General features: G+C 33.9%; 1 protein-coding gene across 1 annotated transcript in view; it reads right to left on the bottom strand.

The window, feature by feature from the left end:
* Nucleotides 1-20,539, bottom strand: part of LOC129748265 (homocysteine S-methyltransferase-like) — a 43,750-nt gene extending 23,211 nt beyond the window's left edge. Inside the window, exon 1 of the mRNA XM_055742805.1 lies at nucleotides 20,361-20,539. The gene's annotated coding sequence lies outside the window, so the exon portion shown is untranslated. The remainder of the gene's footprint in view (nucleotides 1-20,360) is intronic.
* Nucleotides 20,540-21,112: the final 573 nt, after the last annotated feature.

Below are 21,112 nucleotides of genomic sequence, written 5' to 3' on the forward strand. Positions count from 1 at the left end.
AACTTGTGCGATCTGTCAAATCAGTATAAAATCTGTCGGTTTTCTACACGCTAACCGCTTTTCAGTTAAACTTTATACGGATAACTCCGACTGCAAAACATCAGTCACGAGCGGGCATTCGTCGGGAGCGGTTGTTGTATTCGTCGCGCTTCTTGGTTGCTGATGTAGTTTTGTGCTTGTCTGAGGCCTTCAACAAAGTTCGAAAATTAGAAAGCTCAACAAGATATAAAGTGATTTTGTGGTGGGGAAGTGATAACACAGTTTCAAGTGTAATACAAAAAAAGGGAATTTGGAAGAAATTTAAATGAGATAAATGGCGGTCGCAATGCCAGCTGGAAGATAAGAGTTTTTTAGAAGGTTTAATCAATGTTGGCCGCTTCAGTGCTTTGTGGTGTCTTCACTTTTTCAACGCAGTGAATCCGAGGAAATGGAAACTTTGTAAATGGATTAGCAATCAACTGGAATAAGGGGAATTATTTTTTCAAAAATTGTAAATAAGGCATTTCCCCACTTGTCAGACGAACAGCTGATTTCTCATGTTTACATTTTCTCGGCATATTGTGGTAGGGTAAACATAACAACAACATTACGTATGTTCAATGACCAGATAGTAACGAAATAAAATTGGCAATGCAATTGTTGTGGTTTTGCAAGCGCACTTTGGTAAGGAGAATATGAATTCTTTATTTCTCGCGTGAGCTTTCATTACGTCGTATAAAACTAAATGTAAACAAACAGTTTTATCACGAAAAAATACAAAAAATGACATAAACTAGTCGAAAATTCTTTCCATTCAGAAAATTTTTAGCCTGGACAACATATTCTATATGTAAAAAACAAGTTTTTAAGTTGTTTTGATAACTTTTTCCGCAGTTTTCTGTGAATTCTTAAGATGTTTCATACGGCGTAATGAAAGCTCATGCGAGATTTAATGATTTGTAAATTCATAACAAGTTGAGACATGAAGGTATGTTGATGCTTTTAATTAAAGAAGTTTTTAAAAGAAATCATTGAACAGTGCTTATCATCAAAGATCAAAATGGCGACCAGTTGGTGTTTACATTTTTCAAAACAAAAACAAAACGCTACCCTACCACAATCTGTCTCAGGAAATACTCTATTGTATTTCGGGAAAATTCAAACGGCTTCCATTTAGATACATAGCATTGCATACGTGAAATCATTGCAGTGTATGTGTGAAATCATTTTGGGTTTGCAGTTTGCGTCAAGCAAACGCATGCGTTCGTTTGAGCTTTAATGAGAAGAGAGACTTTTTAGAAGTGCCGCCTGGTGATTGCGTTACGAGTTGCGTGTAGTGAATTGAAGGGGTAGGGCTGGCGGGAAGAAGTTGGTCTTAAGTGAGAGAGGGTGATGAATGTGTGCGTATATTATCCTGACTTGGCTCTTGGTAGTTGGCAGCCGTGGTGCGGTTTAATTAATACAACATCGCATGCACCTCAGGGGTCGGGAGAGCAAGTGAAGCAAATATTATGTCAGCTTGCGTCCCGAAGAGCAAAAACAAACGCATGACAAAACATGCTTATAAATCTTTACTTACACGCACAATCCGTTTGATAAACTCGTATTCGTTATTAATATGGAATGGAATGGAAATGCAATTCATTTTTTTTCCGAATTTTTTAAGTTATTTTTATAAAATGTGAGACGAAAATAAAATTATTTTGCGCGGAAATCGTATTAGTTAGATTTCATTATTTGATAAAAACTTGGCCAGAAAGTCTTACGAAATATCTAGTTTACTTTTACTTTATGCTACATTTTATTTTCATAACAAACATTAACATTAAATCTTTTTCAGGATAAAGATCAGGTTGTGTTATATTTTTTTAAGATGTGATATTTGATAAAATTATATTTCGTCCCGCTCACCTTTTATTGTAAGGCAAGGAGCGCCAATCTATCGACAGTGTCGGGTAGCAGAAGCACAATTTATGAGATTCACGTTAGTTTTTGAAACGAAGTTGGCTGTGAATTTCATCCAGCGTTGCCAAATTGTAAATTCTCCAAGAACGTTACCAATTGAAATTCAAAATTAAAAGATGATTTGAAATGCATTTTAATAAGTTGTGTGATTAGCATATGTATTCAACTGATCACGGGTGTTCCTCGATGCACAACTGACGGATTAAACTTGGCTGTGTGACTGAACTGGTACATAACGGTATCACTTCATAAAAGTATCCTTTTCAAAAAATCATTTGGTATAACTGTTGATATTGTTGGTTGTATTTTTCTTCTCTTAGTATTACTGTTATTATTATCATCATCCACTGGACCATTATACTTCCTTTTTTCAAATATTTTTCTCAATTATTTTATTCCTTACCCTGCAGATCCAATAATCATATATTTTAGAAGGTCCACTTCCATCTGTACCGTTGAGCCGTCAACACGTACGCCGGAGCATTGTATCGTTGCTGTGTACCTGCAGGAACATTTTACATTATTTATTTTTTCCTTACCTGTATTTCAATCAGCACTTTTCAGTGCTAAAATTATTTTCATTTTCTTTTATTCATATTTTCTCTTTTCTTTCCAGCATGGGGAAGTCTTCGGCCGGCTCAAGGGCCGGAAGAAAACGGATTGCTGAACCTAATCCAGGGCCATCTGCCAAAAAAGTTGAAATTTCCAATTCATTCGATGTCCTTCATAACATCGGTGATGAGGAAATATTCATATTTAATTCTGATAAGAGTACTAAGAAACCTTCTTCTTCTTCTTATACTCTTAAAAACGAAAAGATTCCACCAATAACGGTCACGATTCCTGACTTCAATGCCTTTCGAAAAGAAATCGTCACTTCCGTCAAGGATGTGAAGATTTCTTTTCAGATCGGTCGAAGGGGAACTGCTCGTATATTGGCGGAATCTTTTAATGATTTTCAAAAGGTTTTAAATTATTTGAATAATAAAAAACACCAATTTTTTACGTACGACACTAGAAGTGATCGTCCATTTAAAGTTGTACTTCGTGGTCTCACTGGCGATCAGACACCGGATGAGATCACAGCTGAATTAAATTCTTTGTTAGGTTTTTCTCCAATTCAAGTAATTCAAATGAGGAAAAGAACCAACACGAATAATATCAGTAGTGTTGGTTTTGCTCCTGAACTTTATTTGATCCATTTTAAAAAGGATCAGGTTAATAATTTGCAAATTCTTGAAAAGGCTCGTCTTATGTTTCATTGTCGAGTCAAATTCGAACCTTTTCGTAAATCTTCTACCAATTTTCTTCAAAATATTACGCAATGTCGCCGTTGTCAAGCTTTTTGTCATGGCACTAAAAATTGTAGAATGAATGCCAGATGCATGTTTTGCGGCTCATTCGATCATGAAAAATCTAAATGCCTTTTTGGTGGTGATAAGCCAAAAACAGAATTTTTTAAGTGTGCAAATTGCGCAGGTAATCATTCCTCGAATTCGCTAGACTGTCCCATCAGGGCAAAAATTATTGCTTCTAGGAAAAATCCCAAAGTTTCCAGAAAAGTTTCTTCTCCTCCTTCCTCTTTTTCGTCTTCACACGTCGGGCCGGCAAACAACCTGCCTGTTCGCATTCAGCCTCGGTCTACATTGGAATCACGGCTGGGTAATACCCGAAGTGATTTTAATGTTACCTGGGCTGATTCTGCGCCCCAGACTCGTTGTTTATCGTTCTCAGAGGTGGTTGAAAATGGGTTTCCCTCTTCAGGTTTAACTAATAAAAATGGGAAAAAACCAAGTCTCAACGTTCATGCGAAGGCTTGGGAAAATCCCCGAAATTCAAATACTTTTTCTTCTCCTTCCTCTTCTGATTCTAACAATTTTGTTGATTTGGGTGAGATTACTGAGGAAAAATTAAAATTTTTGCATCAAAATTTAATGGAAATGATGCAACTTATGTTGAAAGCAAATTCAATGTTTGAAGCTTTCCAAACTTCTTTTAATTATGCTAACAAAATTATTATGACTTTACGATTCCCTCATGGATCCAAATAGATGTTTAAATATTATGAATTGGAACGCTAGATCTTTGCTGGCTAACCAAGACGAGTTCTTTTTATTTTTGAAAACTCAAAACATACATATTGCTGCCATCACTGAAACTTTTTTAAAGCCAGACAATAACTTGAAAAGCAATGCTTTCTTTAAAATTTTACGAAATGATCGACTTGATCGACAAGGTGGGGGTGTAGCTATTGTCATCAATAGTCGTCTCAAATTTAGACTTCTTCCTTCTTTCAATACAAAAGTCTTAGAAACAATTGGAATTGAATTAGAAACTTCTATGGGGAAAATTATAATTGTTGCCGCATATTTGCCTTTTCAATGTAGCGGTGAACAGAAAAATTTTTTGAAGGGAGATTTACAAAAACTCACCAGAAATAAATCTAAATTTTTTATTATTGGTGACTTTAATGCAAAACACCGATCTTGGAATAATATTTCATCAAATTCAAATGGGAATATTTTGTTTAATGACTGCTCTGCAGGTTATTATACTGTTGAATATCCTAATGGGCATACTTGTTTTTCTTCAATTAGAAATCCCTCCACAATTGATTTGGTTCTAACGGATTTAGGCGAGCATTGTAGTCAATTAGTTACTCATGCGGACCTCGATTCAGACCACCTTCCAGTAACATTTTCTTTATCCCAAAGTCCCATTGAAAACCCTTTAAAATCAACTTTTAATTTTCAAAAGGCTAACTGGGAGCGATATATGAATTTTATTGAACGTAATCTAGATGTAAACGTTCCATTGAATTCAATAGAAGATATTGATTTGGCTGTAGAAAATTTGACAACTTCAATAGTCAATGCTAGAGCCGCTTCAATACCTAAAGTTAAACATAAATTTAATCAACCTTTAATTGATGATGATCTTCAGTTTTTGATACGACTGAAAAACATTCGTCGACGCCAATTTCAACGTACGAGGGATCCTTATTTGAAATTAATTTATTGCGACCTTCAAAAAGAGATCAAACGTCGTTTAAATTTCATCCGTAATGAAAATTTTGCTAAAGCAGTAGAGGACATAAAACCCTACTCAAAGCCATTTTGGAAATTAACTAAAATTCTAAAAAAGCCCCAGAAGCCAATTCCTTCTTTGAAAGATGGGGATAAACTTCTTTTAACTAATTCAGAAAAAGCTCAAAAATTAGCCCAACAATTTGAGTCTGCTCATGATTTTAATTTAAACGTTGTAAGTCCAATTGATGCTCAAATTTCCCTAGAATTTGATGATATTCTTTCTAAGCAAATTGTGTTTGAAAGTTCTTGTGAGACAAATATTGATGAACTTAAATTGATTTTCAAAAAATTTAAAAATATGAAAGCCCCGGGGGAAGATGGGATTTTCTATATTCTTATTAAAAAGTTGCCTGAAAGCACTTTAAATTTTTTAGTTAAAATCTTCAATAAATGTTTTCACTTGGCTTATTTTCCCAATAAATGGAAAAATGCAAAAGTAACTCCAATTTTGAAACCTGGAAAAAGTGCTTCAGAGCCTTCAAGTTATCGACCAATTAGTTTGCTTCCTTCTTTAAGTAAACTATTTGAGAGAGTTATTTTGAATAGAATGATGATTCACATTAATCAGAATTCTATTTTCCCTGATGAACAATTTGGTTTTCGTTATGGACATTCTACTACACATCAACTTTTGAGTGTAACTAATATGATTAACGCTAGCAAATCTGAGGGTTATTCAACTGGTGTTGCTCTTCTTGATATTGAAAAAGCTTTTGACAGTGTTTGGCACAAAGGTTTAGTAGCTAAATTAGCTCGATTTGATTTTCCTGTATATCTCACCAAAATTATTCAAAATTATTTGACTAGCCGAACTTTGCAAGTAAGCTATCAAAATTCATGCTCTGAAAGGATACCCATTAGAGCTGGTGTCCCTCAGGGTAGTATACTTGGGCCTATTTTATACAATATTTTTACTTCTGATCTTCCTGATGTCCCAGAAGGAAAAGGTAGAAGATTATTTGCTGACGATACTTTGCTTTCAGCCAAAGGTCGAAATTTACGGGTTGTACGCAGTAGATTGCAACAAAATTTAAATTCCTTTTTGAATTACTTGAAAATGTGGAAAATTTCTCCTAACGCTTCCAAAACTCAACTTATTTTATTTCCCCATAAGCCAAGAGCAAATTTTTTAAAACCTAATGAAAATCATTCCATAACTTTTAATGGGGTTTCATTAGAATGGTCTGATCACGTGAAGTACCTGGGACTTACACTTGATCGGAATCTTACTTTTAAAAATCACATTGAAGATATTCAATCTAAGTGTAATAAATATACTAAATCTCTTTATTCTCTCATCAACAGGAAATCCAGGTTGTGTCTGCGAAACAAGATGTTAATCTACAAACAGGTATTCCGACCAGCGATAATGTATGCAGTTCCGATTTGGTCTAGCTGCTGCGCGACGAGGAAGAAAGCCATCCAGAGGATTCAGAACAAGGTTCTGAAAATGATTTTGCGGCTTCCACCTTGGCACAGCACCGAAGATCTTCATCGGATTGCGGGCATTGAATCGATCGAAGAGATGGCCAACAAAATCATCTCCAACTTCAGAGGCAAATCGATGCAGTCTTCCATCGCAGAGATTCGTTCTCTCTATAATTAGTTTTAATTTAGGATAGTTTTAGTTTTTAGTAGTAAGTTTAAAATATTTTTTGACATTACAGGATGTTCTCCTACATAAAAATACATGATTGCACTCAGCAAAATTAATTCAAATAAATAAATTATAGTGATTAATAAACTATAGGGCTCTGAAAGTTCATTATTGAACCGAACACCTAATTTAATGTATTAATGTAATATAAATGTAATGATGAATTGGTACTAATAAAGATATATTAAAAAAAAAAAAAAAAAAAAAAAAATATATTTTAGAAGGAATGCATCTGGGGATAACCCAAAGAAATTATTGCAAGCGGCACGGGTAGCCAGCCATTGTAGTTTTCTGAGGGTTGGATGCCTTCCTTCGACGAACCATCGGACCGTGGAAGCCCTAGAAGAAATTCGAAGGCCAAGCCACACAGACATAGGCAGGACCTTGCTACCGATGGGGGAACCATACATACATACATACATAACTCCGACTGCAAAACATAGCACGAAATCCAACATTCAATGATGATCGCTACCGTGTCGTCGAACTCTAAACTTATTTAAACAACTACAGCGTTTTCTTTTTTTTCGTGAATTTGTCCGCTGATTGACCCCATCGCAAATAGTTTTTTTTTATTATTCATTTTTCCGTGATTTTGACCGCTGATTGACCAAGCTCAAGGCAAACACAATTTTTTGTTTTATAAACAATAGATAATCCGATAATAATATTTGGTATACATGTTTGATTGACAACTTTTTATTAAATCATCTTTAAATGTTTTCCGCTTGTTCATCCGTTTTAATTTCAGTCGATAAATAATCCTTATGTAGAACAATGCTCATTTTTTTCTTGAATACTGTATTTTTTTTTTACAGTGGTACCCTACGGGAGCCCAAATCAGCTATCGCAGAAATAGAAAAAAAGAGTGGATCAGCAATAATCAATTTTTGGCGTGGGTTCGCCTGGAAGGTGAATAACGCAAGGTTAGTGGAATATTTCGAATGAATAGGTGTTTCAATGATTAGAATTTTATTTTATTTTAAATCTGAGAAAAATCATAAACGGGATTTTCAAAACCTTATAGATTTATATTCACGTGATAATTTGATAATCAGTTTACAGTAGTTTATACAGCCTAAACGAACGTTTTTTCCAAAATTTTACATTTGATCAAATCAGTCAAAAACTTTCTCTCTGATAAATAGGGAAAATCTACAAATCTCGCGTGAGCTTTCATTACGTCGTATGAATCATCCTAAGAATTCACAGAAAACTGCTGCAAAAGTTATCAAAACAGCTTAAAAATTTGTTTTTTACATATAGGATCGAAGTTGCGACAAGTTTGTGTAATTTTTTTTTTTTTATTTTTTTGTAACAAAACTCTTTGTTTCCATTTTGTCTCATACGACGTAATGAAAGCTCACGCGAGATATGGTGAAGGCAATTGAGGTTATTCGAGACATATTGTTCATACAAAAAAAAACAAACATTTTTTTACAGAAAATACGAGCTTTTGTTATGATTCACTTCAATGTTGAAATGACGACTCATCCGGTGTAACGTGATCACATCGAAAGTGTACGGTGCGAAAGTAACCCGACAAATTATTCCGAGGTAGTCTATTCGGCTACTACAAATGAGTCGTCATGCATTGATCGTACTTTACATGCATACCTATTTGTTTAGGTTTCAAATTTGGAAGTGCGCATTATCGAAAGACAAACGAAAGACAAAGTATGCAAGGGTATCAAGAAATTCACAATTCAGCAAATATTTGACCGTGAAAATAATCATAATATACATATACCTACACTGCAGTTCCAAGCAAAACTGTCCCATGTGACTTTTGGGTCATTTTCACTTTTTCGCTGGAAACGGTTTCTTTTAGTGTTAGTTTTCGAATAAAAACACAAACGAGTATACTTTGTTCTGAACTTATACGAAATTTTCATCATATATTGATAATTGTACGCAGGAGTGTCGCACTAGAAAAAAATCTATGAGAAATGCTTTTTTTTTATTTTAGTTTATGATCATAAGATAAGAAACTGTAATCCAAACAGTTAAATTCAATTCTGAATTTTATTGTTAATTTACATCAATATTCTGAATTTGGCTTTATGAATCTGGATTTTCAGTTATATTTGAACGTAAAATTAAAAGCTGATTTTATTTGATCTTGATTTTATTTTTGTTGATCGAGTTCAAGTGTTTATATTCTTAAACTCACTTGTGCTTGATAGATTGTTTTTTTGATCTGATATCTGGTACGAAACTTTTTTTTGTATTTTTGTGTATTGGTTCAGATTTTTCTCTATACTTAAATGTTTCGAAATTTTAGGGGGCATGCTTTTTACTTAGATGTTAAATTTTTATATTCTTTCAAGTTTGATGATATTTTTGATTACGATCCTTTTTCTGACTTTGGAAACTGAGAGTTGGATCTAATATCAAGTTAAAGTCCTATATAGATTAACTTTGGAAAAATTCCCTTCAACAACTGAGCATAAAAGGTAGTGTGCATTTTTCAATGTTTCCTGATCCCCCAATCCGTTCTTATGATAGTGATGCAATTTACTTGGAATCACAAAATTGATAACATTGAATTCTCAAACTGACTGGATGAAAAATTCCCAACATCTTCTAAAAATCAACCAAAAATAAATAAAGGTGATTTTTTATCAGTTATGTGACTTTCTATCGGTGTTATCAAAACTCATTAAAAATGGTTTGGTAATGGTAATGTTTTGAGTCTATCGAAAATTTCGCATCCATATTGCTTGAGTTGCTAAAAGAATGCACGGTGCACGAACAATCATTTAAGAAAATATTAGAATTGCCTTGATGCTGATGCAACAAAAAACTAATTTCGTAAATATGCTTCTTACCGGCTAGTTGCAGCACCCCATAGGGACTATCATATCCAAGTATCCATTTTACTGGTGCCACGTGAAAAGTACACTGGCAATGAAAATGGACGCCAAAACTTCCTATAGATAGATGGATGAACATTAGTAAGCCTTGATTGCTTTTGGCGCCTTCCTTCCTTAATATTGGGTGCCATGACTTTTATTTGATACGAATAAAAACTAAAAATTCATTTTCAAATTTCAAAAAAGCATTTTCGAAATTATCTCTCCTTTGTGTTTTTCTTCGCTTGAAGACGAACACAACAAAAAAAAAATCGCATGCAAATCGGATGATCCAGTGAAGAGTTTTGCGTGTTCGTACATTTCTGTCTCTCTCCCTATTTTATATATAGACAATCCGGGCTATTTTCATCTAAAAACCTGGCAAAATCCGGGCATTTGATTCTAAAATGTCGCCCGAAAATCCGGGCAATATCCGGGCAAATTTGGTCCAAATCCAGGAATTACTCAACACAAATCAAGGAAAAAAACATGCAAAATTTTGTTTTCATCAGCAATTTTTAAATCGTATTTTACGCTTTTCAAAAAAAGTTCATATGGTTATTTTTATTTAACTTGTTCAAAAAAATTCGTTTAAGCATAAATAAAAAAAAAATTACAACAAAATTCGTTTTTTTTTATTATTTGTTTTGGCAAATAAAGTGAATAAATCCGGGCTTTTTTACTGAAATCCGGGGTACCGGGCCGGGCCGGACTTTTGTCAAATTTTGTGTTAAATATCCGGGCAAACCCGGATAAAACCGGGCAATCTGGCAACCTTAGCCTAGAGTTATTTACCTACACCCAAAATAATTTTGAAATTTTTTCTACGGGATTTTTCACGTAAATTGAGATTTTGTTGCATCATATCGATTCTACGTGAATTTTGAAGTAACCACAGAGTATCAAGGATGCCCTGGTAAAAGCTACTTTACTTTCACATAACTTACACATGATTTTCACGTAAATTCCAAGTTGATGATCTAAGCCCGTTTTATGCAATTGTCTTAAGCGTGTGGTTGTTAATTCTTATTAGAAAAGAGAATTGTCAGCCAGCTGTTGTGAAAATTTGTGTGTCCCCGGAAGAGGAACTGCATTGACAAGCATAATTAGATTTAGCTTTGTCTTTTTGGTAAGTGTCTTTGACTTTTTGATGATTCTGAATAATAATAAATTGATTTGTTTTCATATTTCGATAACAAGGGATGGATCTGGATGCATGTGCCCTTCCGAAACTGGTGCCGGTTACTGTTTTTTGGTACGACTTCCCGGAACACGGAACACAGGACACCATATAGAACAACGGACAAGGTAAAATTATGTTTTAATTAGATAATTTATTTTTCATTACTGAATACTTTTCCATTTTTTTTTTTCAGCATTCCACAAACCGTCCTGCGTTGCTGGAACTGCGGGAATTGAAGAATTTGATTGTGGTAAAAGTGAAGTGTAAGCGAAAAATATAGTGAAAATAAAGTTTGTCCTAATTGAAATTTTGTTATATTTTCATTATAAACATAAACAAAAATACAAATTGACCTACATTTCACTCCGATTCTAAAAACACTCCTCGTAGCTTTCATAAGCACAGTGAGTTGAATTGACTAAAAATTCACGTAAATTGTAGGTAAGGCCCATGAAACACGAATTCTAATAGGGACGTGTTCACATATTGATCTCGTAGGATTTACGTGAAAATCAATTGGATAAAAATTATGTAGTTTTTCACGTAGCCACGACGTGCAGATTATTTTGGGTGTATACCTTATTTGTTTTCTCCCCTCGTTCAGTGGTGCCCTTAACCCGAAAAAACAAGCACAAATCGCCACCAGTGTATTGCTATCTCACTCATTCACACGCTCTCTCGCAACACTGACAAAATTTTCGGGGCACTACAGCCCGATGACAGTGCGACACCAGTTCAAAACCAGTGCAACAATGTCCGAATAAACAAACAAGATGACAGCACCTAGTGGTGCACTAGTACAACACTCGAAATAAACAAACACGGTAAGTGCGTTTCGGATAAACTCGGTCGAGTTTACTACAATCAAAGAAAACATCAGCAAAAAAGGTACAGTTCTTCGCAGGGTTGCCAATATGCCTGATTTATTAGTATTTGCCTGATTTTATGGGCCCATCCTGATAACTTGATAAGCTTTCGTTTACCTGATTTTTGGAAATATGCCTGATTTTGATTGTTGATTGTTTCATAAAGTTACAAATTGGCAACAATTAATTAAAACTGTTATAAATTTTGCATTTAGCTAAAAGTCAATTTTGATTTCGATGGACATAATATTTCTAACTTCAAGATCACGTTCAATAAAAAAATGACTTTTAGTGTATACAGGTACAAAACAGACAAACTTGAATCTGAAAAATATGGAATGTGGAAAAGCCTTATTTTCCAAATTTTTGGCCTAGTGTCATTCACATTGAGAAATTTTTTTCTACTCGAAAAAATATTTTCATATTTTCACTAAACTCGCTCACATAATAAACACAATTTGAGGATTTTTTTTTGTTTTCTCTCTGATATAATTGTTTTTCAATAATTTTTGCAAATTTGCAATATCATTCAACGGTAGTACTCTAACTAAGTATATAGGTTCCATAGTGTTTTTTTCGAAACTGGCATCGTTTAACAGTGTATTTGTTTCCCGGTAAAAGTGTTTTTGTTACTAATGATTTACTTAGGGTTGGGGGGAAATTGCCCCCGTCCCCCCACACCCCCCGTTTCACGAGAACCGTGAGGTGAAAAAATAAAAGTTTTGCTCTATGCCGTTTTCAAAACTGGTAAACTATATATTAAAAGTTCAAAATTTAGCAACTCTAAAACTAGGACGGGCCCGAATTATAAACTAATTCAGGATTTGTAACTTAGCGCATGTTATACACAATTTATTGTTTTTTTCCACGTTGATTGTATATTTTTAATAAAAAAAAATGTCAGATGCCTTCATATTTGGTAAAGGAGCATACACAAATTTTCAAAAGTTCTAAAATATTGAACGTGAAAACATACATTGTTTTACCTAATGTTTACATAATACGCTTTAGATGGTACCTCTATGAGCTAAATTTTAAATTAAACTGTATTGAAACTGAAAATTTCCAATAATCTTAATCTTTTATTATTTAAATTCCAGTTCGGGGCTTGATCCAGAGAGTTTTTAAATCTAATTACAAAGAACGAATACATTTTTTAGTTTTCAATTTGAAAATTTAAAACTATCTGCCAACATTTGATATCCGGAGTTTGGGTATTGTTTTTCTTGTTTTCTTAGAGACACAATGAATGATTTGATTGAAAATTACAACCCAAGTAACCAAAAGTTCCATAGAATGGTCTCTTAGAAGCTTACTCAGCCCTGATTGAAGGCTTTATAGCGTTCTACTCAGCTGAAATTTTAAGTTCTTATTGATTCTTTCAAGTTCTATAAACAAAGCTGAGTAGAAGGCTATTCAGCTTCAAATGAAACTTTAAAAAAAATCTTGCAAAAATAAAGCGCTCTAAAGTCGTTTTATAGTTTTAATTATGATTATCTTTAATATTTATATTTGTTTCTATTTTCAACAATTTTAAACTTACTTGAAAAATTTTCCTGCATGGAGATTTGAACCTGAACCTGTGGAATGAAAGCTGAGCACGTTACCTTTGAACCATGGCCGTTTTCTGACTCAATGGTATTTAAAACATCTATTTGAAATAATTTACGGGTTATCCTTTTAAAAGTAGGCCGGATGAAAAATAGTATTGCGGTTACTGGGAAAATTTCTAATCGCGCGACGGTAGCCTTCCGTGCGGTAGGCTAGCCGGAGCAGTAAACACAGATAAAAAAATAACTCTTACTCACTAATTTCATTGAAAAGTTAAGAAGTAAATTCTTGAATCAATCTTCAAATCATTATTTTGCAAGAGAGGACAAAACATGAAGTCATCGGAATGAAATATTGGCCCTTATTCTGCGCCGCGAGTGACGTGACAGTTGGCGAGTCACCCCACCGTCACTCGACTCTTGTCACCTTATTCCGATAGTCGGTTTAAGTGAGGTGACAGCAAGGTGAGAGCAAGTGACAGATACTCATTCCGAGCTGAGTGACTGGATGAACCCATCTAGAAAAATGGCGAAATTTGCTCTGATTGTGTTGTGCCGGTGCTTACGATTCGAGTTTTGAAAATTGAACTTAAAATAAACGAGTGAAAATTGTGCCCCGTCCTGGACAATTATCGGATTGTACGGTGTTAGCAAGCTGGTCAATAAGAAAAAAAGGACGAATTTGGCTACAAAAGTGGAAATTTCAGACACCCCAAGCAACCAGAATTCCCTTAAAAAGGTTCCATAGAAGCTTAATCAGCTCTCGTTTGTGTCTGAAGAGAATGCTAATCAGCCCAAAATTTAAGTTCTTAAAGCTACTTTCAAGTTCGTTTAGGTGGCTGTAGAGAACGCTATTCAGCTTCTAAGAGAATGTCAAGAAACTTCTACGCGCAAAAAAAAAAAATCCAATTGACAGATTGCTCTGACAACCACATGCCAGATTGCTAGGTTGCCGGTCTACCATGGTCTATCTCATTGATTTTAATTATATTGTTTTGATTACAAAAGCTGCTTAAACGCCTAGAGAATTGAACCGCTGCTCTTTAGGTTGCAATGAAACTCACCAGCCTCTCGACCAATCCAGCAATAGCTAATTGCCACTGTAATGATTAGTATTTAAACTTAATGTCATTTGAGATGATTGAGTGGGTTGGTCAATAGAAGGTACCTTATTTCGTTCAAAGGACTTTCAGTACACAATATGAATCATAACAAAAATTCGCATCATCAAAAATTTATTCGAATATCTTATTTAACATTCATAAGAAAAATTCGAAAAAATCTTGAATTCCATTTGTAAATATCAGTACAGATCCCGAATAGAAAAACATTGTGAAAAGACCATGAATTTCATTTTCACGCAACCTTGAATATTATGGTTAACACTATGCGAATCATGATACATGAAACCATGGATTAACTGTCAAATTCATATTTTTCGACACTGAAATTTATGGTTTTGGCAAAATTTACCATGAAAAAAGGGGGTTGTTAAGCAACTTAACAATGAAAAAATCAACTTTTTTCCATACATTCTGAAACACAAAACTACGAATTGTATGGTTTTTACATCGTCTAATTTTTTAAAGGAAGACTGTGAAACTCATTGTTTTTCAAGGGATTTTCATTGTTTTAACAACAATGGACATCATTGTGTATTCACAGTGCATAAAAATATTTGGGACCGTAAATTTTCATGGTTCTATTATAGTTTTTATTATTTCTTTCATAAGTATATATTAAATTAAAACGCTTTTTTGTGTTTTGTTTACTTTATTTATCAAACATCATTATAAAACAAACGTTTATGCTATTAATGTACAGAAAAAAAACTTACTTTTTTACTTTCACTATCACTTGTTCACTCACTCATTAAAAACACTCATTAAATCACGTACTACTAGGTCATTTCTTCGTGACGGTTCCAGAAGCTGGAGGCACGATTGATTTTCTCGGCTGTTCTTTGAAAAGCACTCCATGTTTTTGTGTAATTCCTGAAAGAGAATTGTTATCCTTCATTACTATAGCCATAAGATTTAAAAAAAATCTCACCTGAACTATTGCCAGTACTATCATGGTAACGGGTGATCAATGGGAGCTATTTCTTCCAGCCAGAGAATGCTCTGACCGTCAATTTCTACGGCAAACCGGCCAGTTGAAATTAACCACGTTCTGTACTTGTTTTGTTTTTCCGAACAAAATGGCGCGCTTCATAAGTCACTGCACGAAAAAATGGAATTGTATAAAAAGAGCAGAAATTAACCAATGTTCGATATCGTTTGGATTTTAATTCTACCATAAAGTACGCAGTAACAATAATAATCACCAGAAAATTAATGTGATACTGTGCTTCTGACATTTTCGAGCACTATGAAGTATTTTGTATCAACGATATACTTCACGGTGACTTTAAATACTATTGTGGTTTCAAAATCTAATGTAGTTGACAGAGATTTAGACATTACAATGAAGTTTATTGTTAAGTTGAATATTGTTGTTCGGTTATATTAATACCATAGTCTTGGCTATTCGGGATATAAACAAAACTAATACCATGACAAGAAATTGACAGACATTTTTGACATGTCGCTTAGAATACCCATATAGGTTCTTTGAAACACCTTCAAGTATCTTAATGGTGCGCTTTAGAATGTTACCCGAACGTTATCGACCTTCTTGAAAAACATTTTTGACATGTCGCTTAGATTTCCCATATAGGTTCTTTAAAATACCTTCAAGTCTCTTAATGGTGCGTTTTGGAATTTTACGCGAACGTTATCGACCTTCTTGAAAGAAGTTCCATTAAAAGCGCTTAGAAGTTCCGTTATCGATAGTTTAACCTTTCAAAGGGCGATGGAAGTTCCTGAGTAACTTTTACGCGACAAGAGTCACCTGAAGTTCCCGTAATACATTTTTTCAGCCAAATGTGAACTTCGGAGTTCGGAGTTAAGTAAAAACGCGACTTTTGGTTGCTTGGGAATGGTCTTTATTTTTACTAAAATATGAGCCGTTTCTAATAAAAAATCGACGTAAAAGGCTCTTTACTTAGATTATTTAATCATGCTAAAGGTAAAGAATAATGGCATTTAAAGGTTCGAAAGAAAATTTGTGGCATATACATGATTCTTCACTATGGGTGCACGGATTTACCGCATTTTAGTCAAATATTGAATTTTTTTGGAAAAGTATTTCGACAAATCTTAACTATACTAAACTGGAAATGAGGAGAATCCGTGCACACATAGTGAAGAACCATGTATGTTACACAAATTTTCTTACTAATCTATAAATGCCGTTATTCTTTCCATTAGCATGCAAAAATTGGATTTTGGACGAATGGCAGTGAAACCGTGCATCCATGGTAAATTGTTCACCTTATACAATCAAAGAAGAGAAGTTGGAGAACGGTTGAAATTTAAGGATGATGTTCGTCAAGTTATATCGTGAGACGGATTACTATGAAAATAAAATAAAAACTATACCAAACTCTAAACCATGTCTCAATCTGAAATTTAAATCAGCAATTTTTATTGATAGTTAGTTGACTGAGTGAATTTTAGGAATTATGTGCATCAAGTTAGGTCGTGCGACGGAACACTGTGAAAACAAAAATAATGAATCAACATTTTTAAATTCATATGTTGATTGGTTTTTCCCAAATGTTTTTAATTGGTTCATATTGCATTTTAAATACCTATCATATGTATCTGAGTTGTAAGCAAATCACCTTTAGGACTGAGCGTGAACCCCTGGTCACAATCATGCACCACAAAATAAACAAACAAAATTTTCCTTCAGCATTTTAAAAACATTTTTTATGTATTATTTTTTTGTTACTGTTTATTTCCGTGTATATCAAGTGACATTTAAACTGGTTTAAATATTCTCGTTTCCCAACATCTCGCTCAAAAATATTTTGTATTGTAAAGCAAGTTTAGAACTATTTCATTCTAATAGTTTCTACGGTGAATTTGCTGTCATTCCGTGCACCCATGTTTAAATATCATTTAAATTATTCAGTTTCATAACTTATGTCTTCAAATATGAATAAATGAATACAAAATTCATAATCATTTAACTCATACTAAGGCTATGATCATTTAGTATCCGGGCATTTACAAACGTGTGTATTTTAAAAACTATTAATTTGATCGAAAAACTTTCTATGGAGGAAATGAAGGTGTTAATATGACATTTAAACTAAAAATATAAAAAAAAAATTTCTCAATGATTTCAAGAAATTCTCAAACTTTTTCATAAAATCTCTTTTTTATCTTTGCACACTTTATTCAGTCATGTTTTGATTTATTTTTTTACCACAGAACCAAAACCTTTGCAAAATCATGATATTTTACACAAACTCACCTGGAAAAAGCAATTGGAATCTGGTTGGAACCTTTTCATGAGTTGGTATCTCGAAGAAATTGATCTCTTAAATCCGGTTTTAACATACATTTTTTTGTCCATCAGAACACATCTGTCATATTGCGTAAAAACCGGATGCACAGATTGCGATCTTTGGATCTGATCATTATTAGTTATTTACTTGGTAGGGGACAGGCGGGCTATATGCGCATATTAAGGAAAGCACTCATTTTCTCCCATATTCCAATAGATAGGAGTTTGAAAACTATATACACATGAGCAGACATATGTTTTACATACGTTAGAGCAATTTTTCTGTTAAAATCTCTTACAGTTTTTGTGAAAATAATTTTTTAATAAAAGAAGTGAAAATAGCCGATTTCCGAAACTAGCGGGCTAAATGCGCATATTTATGTTTTTAGCTATATTTCATTAACACTTGTAATATTTTGATATTATTTAATTTAAAATGGTAGAAAGGGATGTTAAGCATACGTCAAGGCTGAAAATTTGGTGAAATTTTTTACATAACTAGTTCTTTTGCCTGAAACATAGTTAGGTATGACATATGGCCATATTTCATGCTAATATTTTGTTCATATCGTATTTTTATCGGATCAGTATGAAGTTATTCTTTTTTCGCTGTAAGATCGTGATTTGAGCGTAGATTTTATGTTTCAATGATAAAAAGTTTAAAATATATAAGACTAATCTATTTTTCTTGATTTAGGCATTTAACCTGCCTTGATATGGGCATTCAGAACCTGTCTCTTATTCCAATACATTATCATATACAACCTTGCCAAAAGCTTCAATTTGTTGAAATTCCAATTTCCAGATGAATAAGAATGAAAAAACCATTAAAATTTATGTTTACAGAATCTGTACGCACGATAATTAAATTTCAATATATTTTAACAAAACTGACAAAAATCTTGTTTGAATTTTTTAATTTTTTTGGCTTTATATAACAATCAAATTTCTTCATGCCACGTTTCAATAGCGTATTACCCTCAAACTGCACTGATTAGATACGTTGAATCTTCAGCCATATCGTCTATCGGCTGTATGCGCATATTACCCAACATGCGCATTTAGGAACACTTCCCCCTATCTACTAGTCAGGCAAAACTTTTTGCCTCTGCCGGAAATGGATTTTTTGCATTATGTAGGGAGTCTTCATTCAGTTATCCCAAATAACCATAAACTTTTCACCATATTTAAGATCAAGAGTTGCACTCCGATAGTTGATTTGAACTTCGTGTGGATCCTAGAGTGGCTCCTTATACTTAATAACCATTTGGTACGAAAAAAAATCAGAAAAAATCAACAGTTCATGAGCTTTCGAGTCAACAATGAAGAATTTTCGAGGCACAAAATGCGCAAAAGGAGCAAATTTGTGCAAATTTATTTTTATCATGTTTTTTTTTGCATAGTAAATATCTCATACACACGTAAACTTAAAAATCTATCAAAAATAGGCAAGATAGTCCTTTTCATAACCAACACAACGCTACTTTTGCATATCCGAGCTCTATTAACGCAGCTATCACCAAAATAAAGAGCCCGGATACTAAATGATCATAGCCTTAGTTCAGTATAAAGGATATGTATTACCTTAAATTACTCAAATCAATCATAACTTTCACAAAATTCGAAGAAATTTCGCCAAATTTTGACAAAAAGTTTGATTATAGTTTAGCCACAAAACAAACCAATAAAATTGGGAATTGGGAATTAAAGGAATGCTCTGATTGGGGTATTATAACTAGGTATATTCTCGCAAGTTCTACCGCTTTGCCGTTTGCGGCAAAGTTGTAGCCAGAGCATTTTCCAGTAAGCTCCATATATTGGAATTTCATTTGCATTGTGTAAGATCAAAATTTTCCAAAAAAAAGTAACATTCTCCGAACGAACTTGCACGTTTTTCCATATAAAATTTATAGTCAAAACCCGGGTACCTAAATCTCATTTTTAAAATCTGCTAAAATTCTGTCATTTGTTTTGACCAAAAAGGGAGGTTACAGGGTAACAGGGTTTTTAGAGTTCGAGAAAATTTAAAGTGGGAGGAAAAAGTGAACTTAAATGTTTTAGCTACATATTTCAATAAAAAAGAGTGATATAAATGTTCAACTAGCGGGCCAATTTCTAAATCCAGTCGACATGCAGATGGTTTTAGTAAAGAGCTTTTTACTGATTTTAACCGAAAACAATTTCTTTGTTTTATAACTTTTTTTCTTCTACGTAGAGCTTTTTGAATCCCAGACTTTTCCTTGTCACGTCAAGATTTTATTCGAATCATGCACAACCGTGTGCATCAGAAACCCAATTTTCATACATTTATGCCCAGTTTTAATTGTTGAACTAGTGTACAACACGAGATGAAAAATTTTTAACATGTTTTTTAGTTGTTCAATTGCTAATTTTGGATACATTAAAATAGTTTGGAATAATCGGGGACTTAAAAATAAGTAGAATTCAAACTTGGTTTCGATATCCTCACGCCTTTGATAAAAAAGCTTTAATATTCCATTAGCATTTCGGAACAACCGCCTTGACACGTAATATAACACATTCTCAGTTGCATGTCGTTGCTTTAAGTTTGGAACACAATATTAAACTCTTTTTTTCTTTGTTGTCCAATAATATATTTAGCTTATGTAGTGGAAATAGTAAGACGGTGTTAAATTTGATGAATTCCGTCTTTCGTAAATTCTGCGTCAACTATTTTACCTTGAGCTAATAATTTGATTTTCAAAAGCAAACAGAGATTCTAGTGCCAATCACCAGACGACGTGCTGAGTCAAGTGATTTAACGGTCACCATAACTATAACCAGATGTAATACTTACAGGTTTTTTCTTCTATACAAGCACCACAAAATCCAAACAAACGATGGTTATCAAACAATAACAAAACTTCGCTTATCACGGCTTAAGTTCCTGTCTATATGGTCGTCTAGCAGCTGAGAAATAGTAGTTCGACAACAAACACTCGACTCGACATCTCGCGCGCCTTATCACCGAAAGAGCATCAACTGAACTGGATTATCGCATCGAATAGTTAATAGGCTGAACGTCTCGGGGGGAAAGCACCCACCAAACAAAATACGTGCACAGACCGCGCCCGCCAAAACGACTGTATTTGTAAGCACGATCAAATCAAAACAAACGCCAACAGCTGACTTTGTATAGTAGAGTGGGTCAAATTCACACTGGTGTCGAAATTCAAAACACCTGTCCTGTATTAAAGAAAACCTTTTCGGTCAGAACCAACGTGTGATTTTTTTCAGATTTTTCAAATGAGATTAAGTTGAAGAAAAGGAAAAATTTTGTTGGGAGACTTTTTTTTAAACTATGTACATATAAGCGCTTTGGAACTCGAAAACCATATGATTTTGACACACCCTACTGAATAGTGTTGTTTTAACTATAATTTTTTTTGCCCGTATCAACAATAGCCTCAATTGGACTGGGACGAAACTACGCGGCTTTAAAACGAGAATTCAACGAGACACGACTCTGACGGTTGATCACCAGTCGTTGATTGTCGTCGTGTGGCGAATTCATGTGGGAGGAAGTACTCACAAAGTATCTAGTTATGG

The sequence above is a fragment of the Uranotaenia lowii genome, chromosome 2 (genome assembly GCF_029784155.1).
Source record: "Uranotaenia lowii strain MFRU-FL chromosome 2, ASM2978415v1, whole genome shotgun sequence".
Classification (NCBI taxonomy): domain Eukaryota; kingdom Metazoa; phylum Arthropoda; class Insecta; order Diptera; family Culicidae; genus Uranotaenia; species Uranotaenia lowii.